The 6,255-nt window shown below is 45.9% G+C and overlaps 1 long non-coding RNA gene across 2 annotated transcripts in view; it reads right to left on the bottom strand.

The window, feature by feature from the left end:
- LOC120095682 (uncharacterized) overlaps positions 1–5,229 on the bottom strand; it is a 6,833-nt gene extending 1,604 nt beyond the window's left edge. The window contains exons 1-2 of one of the 2 annotated variants that reach the window (XR_015633549.1): positions 5,083–5,229; positions 2,322–2,667 (exon numbers count right to left, since the gene is read on the bottom strand). This is a non-coding gene — a long non-coding RNA (uncharacterized LOC120095682). Of the gene's footprint in view, positions 1–2,321; positions 4,013–5,082 lie in introns of those variants that run through there. The other variant, XR_015633548.1, reaches the window with a different exon arrangement.
- Positions 5,230–6,255: the final 1,026 nt, after the last annotated feature.

Here is a 6,255-nt window from a genome sequence, read left to right on the forward strand (position 1 = left end):
AGTTCAATAGGTAACTTGGATAAATTTTTGAATGGCACAAACAGAAAGGCTAAAATAATAGGATAGGCCTCGGCGCTCAGAGGATCTCTTTGAGATTGAGGTTAGCCTGGTCTACATAGTGAATACCAGGCTTGCCAGGAACCCCTGTTAAATAGTAATAAGTAAGCAAATAAATAAATAAGAAATGAAAAGCAGAGTGGGAGGAGGGGCAGGTTAGAAGCTTTATTCATTATTTTATTCCTGTTGACACAGGAACGGAGAATTCCTGGCCCCCTACCTGCCTCCAACTGCCTTACCAACTGGGCTCTGTGTTCCCTAGAAAAGCCAGAGTGAGTACACCCCCACCTCAGATAAACAGAAGTGGTCACTATGTGGCCAGAACTCAACCAAGCCTTGCCCAGCTGTTATCTCTAACTCTGACCATGGTAAGCGGTGGTGAATATTATTACCAACGTGCTGAGAAAACTGAATTTCAGGCCCAGAACCTATCTGTGTTCACATAGCCAGAGCGCCTGAGCATGCAGACATCAGCGTTTCTTCCTGTTTTTATCCTACATGGTGCTTTGGGTGGGTTTGAATGTCTTGTGATTTTACATAGTCTGCTGTCTTAGTTAGGGTTTCATTCCTGGCGAGAGGCATCATGACCATGGCAACTCTTATAAAAACAAACAAACAAACAAACAAAAAACAAAAAAATCTTAATTGGGGCTGGCTTACAATTTCAGAGGTTTAGTTCAGGATCCTCATGGCGGGAAGCATGGCAGTGTGCAGGCAGACATGGTGCTGGAGGAGCCAAGAGTTCTACACCATGAGCCACAGGCAGCCGCAGGAGACTGTGTACCACACTCGATACATATGAGACCTCAAAGCCTGCCCCCACAGTGTCACATTACCTCCAACAAGGCCACACCTCCTAATAGTGCCTCTTCCTGTGGCCAAGCATTCAAACACATGCGTCCATGGGGGCCATTCCTATTAAACCACCAAATATGCTAAAGGGAAAAAAAGAACAAACAAAAAGAAAACGTGCACATCCATAGCAGAAATGTCAAACTTGTTCAGTAAGTAGATGGAAAAGAGAAAAAAGATTAAACTTCTTGATAATCCATCCCAGAATCCAACAGGGTGTGTTCACACCTTGGGCTATTCCCCTTAGTCAGATTCCATGGACTGACCAACATCTACACCGGGACACACACACACTCACACACACACGCACACTCACACGCGTGCACACACACACACACACACACTCACACACACACACTCACTCACACACGTCACCCTCTCAGTCAGAAGCAACCCCCAAGGACTGGAACTGGAAGGTGGTTGTGGAAGAGAGAGCCTGAGAGCCTGTGCCATGGGAAACAATGACATAGGACCCTGGCTTAGGAAAGCCTACCTGCTGTGTTACTGCCCAGCTACTCCATTACATCATCCTTTACTTGTCAGTTCTCTCATTCTCTTTGATGTCCTGTTGTTTGTTTGTGCGTTTTCCTCCCTTGTTTTCTGAAACAAGATCTCGCTCTGTAGCCAAAGCTGACCTCCAAGCCACAGCACTGTTCAGATTGCTGGTGCGTACCACCCTGCCTGGCTACTATGGAAACTTTCTAATACAAGGCGAAAGATTGGGGCTAGGGGAGGATCTTTCTATTGGCTTAAACCCAATACATGGGAGCCGGTTTCTCTGTTGAATGCCCCACAACGTTAAAAATGCCAGCTGTGAAAACATGAGGGCCTGAGTTTGGCTCCCCATCACCCCAAGGGGGAAGTGGGGGGGTGCAGCAGCACTGTTTGTAATCTCAGCTGTGTGAGTGGGGAAAAGCAGAGCATTCTCTGTTTGCTTTGGTTGTTTTTATGCTTGGTTTTGTTTGTTTGTTTGTTTGTTTGTTTTTGTTTTTGTTTGTTTTGTGTTTTGGGGACTGGGTTTCCCTGGCTGCCCTAGAACTTGCTCTGTAGACCAAACTGGACTGGAACTTAGAGATCTGCCTGCTTCTATCTCCTGAGTGCTGGGATTAGAGGTAAGTGCCGTAACACCCAGTTCCTTCTGTCAATCTTTATCACTAAGCCCTCCCCGTATGACTGTGTCACGCTGTTTCATTCACAGAGGTCTCAGGCAGGCTTGACAGAACCCTTCTCCTTGTGATTTATTTGTTGAAGAAACTGAGTTGTTCATCTCACGAAACTTCTCATGTTCCTAATTTGGTTGGTTGCATCTAATGACATCACCAATGTGTCCCCTGTGTCTTAGTCAGGGTCCTCTAGAGTCACAGAACTTATGGGTAGTCTCTGTATAGGAAGAGAATTGGTTGATGACTTACAGGCTGTAGTCCAACTCCCCAACAATGATGAGCAGCAGCTGTGAATGGAAGTCCACGGATCTAGCAGTGGCTCAGCTCCACAAGGCAGGCAGGCAGAAAAAAAAGATTTCCTTCTTCCAGTGTTCTTATATAAATCTCCAGCAGAAGGTCCCAGATTAAAGGTGTGTACCACTACACCTGGATCTGGGACTTGCTTTGTCCCAGATGACCTTGAACTCAGCGATCTCCTTGCCTTAGACTCCTGGGATTCATAGCCACTTTGCCTCAAGATCTCCATGCCAAGATCCAAGTCAGAAACTTGTATCTCCCAGCCTCAAGATCAGGATCAAAGGTGAGCCTGCCAATTCTGGATGGTAGTTCATTCCAGATAGAGTCAAGTTGACAACCAGGAATAGCCACCACGCCCCTGTAAACTAGCATGTGGATTGCTATTTTCTATAAGCTACCAGTTGTGTGTGTGTGTGTGTGTGTGTGTGTGTGTGTGTGTGTGTGTAGAATATAGTAGGTAGAATCTATTACAGGATAACATTAGGTACTACAAGTGTCTGACTTTGTCTTTAGTGGTGAAATCTGCAAGTCGAAAGTCCATTTAAAGCTGCTCAATATTGTGTTGCAGATATGTAGTTTAGTTGGTAGGGTGCTTATGTAGGAAGCCCTGGTTTTGGTTCCCAGAACCACATAAAGGAGGTGTAATGTTTGCCTTTAATCTCAGTGGAGAGAAGATAAGATGTTCAAGATTATATTTATATATGATATGAATATACAATATATTCATACACAATTATACATATTCATATACATATGGGATATATGATTTATGTATGAGACAGGAGCTTATGTATCATCCTAGCCTGGCCTTGAACTCCTTATGTAGCCAAGGAGATAGAGATCTAGTATTCTATCTTACCATCCGTTTCCCAAGAAACTGGCTTTCTGTTATATAACGATTTACATCCCTGACTAGTATGAAAGGTTCAGGAACAAGAAACTGAGAGGTGTTGACATTAGCCTCAGTAAGTGGAACCCACGTGGACAGGTGGGTTCTTCATATGCTACCTGCACTAGAGAACCTCTCCTAAGGAGAGGAGGCCTCTGTCCTCCCCTGAGTGGATGGCCACATGGGTGGATGGCAGACAGTGTTATGTAAAACCAAAACCAGTCCCTTAAGTTACAGTTGAGTGGGGATTTCAATTGTGGCCTGCAGCCCTACCACTGAAGGACACATCCTGGGATGGAGGGGACACCTCTTCTACCCGGAAAGGTAACCATCTCTAGTTAGGTTGGCAGTGCGCTCTCTGTTTTGGACGACATGGGGAAGCTGGAGAGCCTGCTCTGCTGAGCCGGCAGTCCTGGTGTCTGAATGTCTCCCTGTAGCAAGGTGGTCCATTTGTTGCCCATAATACCTGTCGCCTGAAACGCTGCCCTTCCAGTTTACACGCCTGGGCCAAGGGAGCATCTCCACTGCTTCTTGCATTCTGCCTGCTTTGGATTGTTCCCAAGTGGAGAAAGATCTTGCTTTGCATATGAGGTGATCTGCATTCTGAAGTCAGGAGTCCCGTCTGCTTTCCCCCATGTACCCTGAAGAGTCCAGTCTGGGTGCTCAACAGCTAGCAGGACTTAAATAGCCCTACATGAGAGCCCCTCCCAAGGCTTCCAGAGTGTTTATAGACAGTGGCGTCATGACGCCCTTTGAAAAGAGCAAGGTTAAACACAGCTACTGTTAGGAGAGAAGGCACTTGATAAATATTTAACGAATGGTCAAACATCCAGGTGTGGTGACACATGCCTATAAACCCAGCATTTGGCAAGGCAGGTGCAGGGGCACTGCCAGGCAGTTCTAGGCCAGCCTGAGCAGCAGAGTAACTTCCTCTCTTAAAAAGACAAACCAGAGCTGGAGAGATGGCCCGGTGGTTAAGAGCACTGACTGCTCTTCCAGAGGTCCTGAGTTCAAATCCCAGCAACCACATGGTAGCTCACAACCATCTGAAATGAGATCTGATGTCCTCTTCTGGTGTGTCTGAAGAGAGCCACAGTGTACTTTAATAGTAGTAGTAGTAGTAGTAGTAGTAGTAGTAGTAGTAGTAGTAGTAGTTGTTGTTGTTGTTGTTGTTGTAGTAATCCACTTTCTTTTTTAAAAAAAAAGCCAAACTAACGGCTAGAGAGGTGGCTCAGTGGTTAAGAGCACTGACTACTCTTTCAGAGGACCTGAGTTCAATTCCCAGCAACCACATGGTGGCTCACAATCTGTAATGGGATGCAATGTCCTCTTCTTGTGTGTCTGAAGACAGCTACAGTGTACTCATATAAATAAAAATAAATAAATATTTTTTTTAAAAAGCCAAACAAACAAAACAGAAAAACAAATGGTCCCCTGAGTTTGTTGGGGTTGGGGCGGGGGGATAGGAAGAACATGGAAGGACATTTGGAGGATGGGGGAGTCTGGAGAGGTTGTGGGAATGGGAATGATCTAGAAAGAGAACATGGCCCCAGCCTTCAGTTCAGCAATGAGTACTGTTTTTCTGGTCAAAGGAGACCTACCAGGAAGCTGTGAAGAGCAAACTGTCCAAAGCTGACTAAGTGACCATTTGCAGGGACTTGTGGCTGCTTCCCTCTGGGACCCGTGCCAAGAGCTTTGCTTGGGTAACTTAGTTTTATCCTCTTCCTCTTCCTCCAGAGAGTCCCAAGAAGGGGCAATGGTTTTAACTCTCACTCTTGACTAATAGATGAGGAAACGGAGACACCATAAGTTTAATTAACTTACCTGCAGGGTAGGGAGAGCCAAGACATTCAGTCCTTCCTGCCAAAGTAGGAACCCGATCGCCAAGCAGCAGAGCAGAGGACACAGCGGTGTGGATGCTTCAAGAACATTACTGGAGTACTGTCACGTCATTTTATATAGGAACCCTATGTTGGTTTAACAATGCCGATTCTCAGAAAGTAATTTGGTTCCTGAAACTTAAGGAACTCGCTTCTCTAGATTTTTTTTTTTTTTTTTTTTTTTTTTTTTTTTTTTGTCCTCCCTGCCCTCTCAACCCAGGAATGGCCAACCACCAGAGGTGTTTAGTAATCACCTGGCTAACATACCTAATTCAGAAGTCCCTCATTAACCCTGCAAAGGTCAACCGAGGCCAAAGAAGGAAAGTCTTCCTTCTCTTTCCCTGTTCCCTCTGCCTGCGCTTTAACTAGGGCAGTCTGCACGCTGATGTAAGCTGACTCTGAGCTGGCTGGAGTCTTGAGTTAGAGATCTCCCCTCTCCCCTCCTCAGCTCTTTCCAGAAGTTTCCCCAAGCTGGCTAGTTTCCCCCAAGTGCGTTAGTTTCTCCAAGAGGGCTAGTTTCCCTGCCTGTCTTTTCTTTCTCTGACCTCTCACCTGACATCTTAACTAACACACACACACAGACACACACACACACACACACACACACACACACACACACACAGCCCAATTCTGACTGAACTGGTGAATCTGGTCAGTGGTAAAGGCACTCTCCACATAAGTTTGGCACCTTAAGTTCAATCTCTGGAACCCAGCTAGGGTGGAAGGAGAGAGGGGTCATCTGCCCTCCACACACAGAAAGGCACACTAAATACTGAGTAAAAGTGAGCCCACTTTTGGAGTCAGTGAGAAGGCTCAAAGGTAAGGGTGCTCACTGCCAAGCTGGTCTACCTGAGTTCCTTCTGCAGCACACGTGTGGTGGAAGGAGGGATTTGACTCTTACAGGGTTATCCTCTGAGCTTCACACATGCGTATGTGTGCACATGCATATGCACTAACACACATGCATAGGCAAGGGGAGGGGGAAGGAGGAGGAAGGGAAGGGAAAGCACACACTAAATAAATATAATTAAAATCTCACATCTGCTTTTTTGCTTGCTTCATGATCTCAGACATACCATTTAACTCCTCAGGGCCTCCATTTCCCCATCTATAAAAT

This window comes from Rattus norvegicus, chromosome 11, assembly GCF_021556685.1.
Source record: "Rattus norvegicus strain SHRSP/BbbUtx chromosome 11, alternate assembly SHRSP_T2T, whole genome shotgun sequence".
Lineage (NCBI taxonomy): Eukaryota > Metazoa > Chordata > Mammalia > Rodentia > Muridae > Rattus > Rattus norvegicus.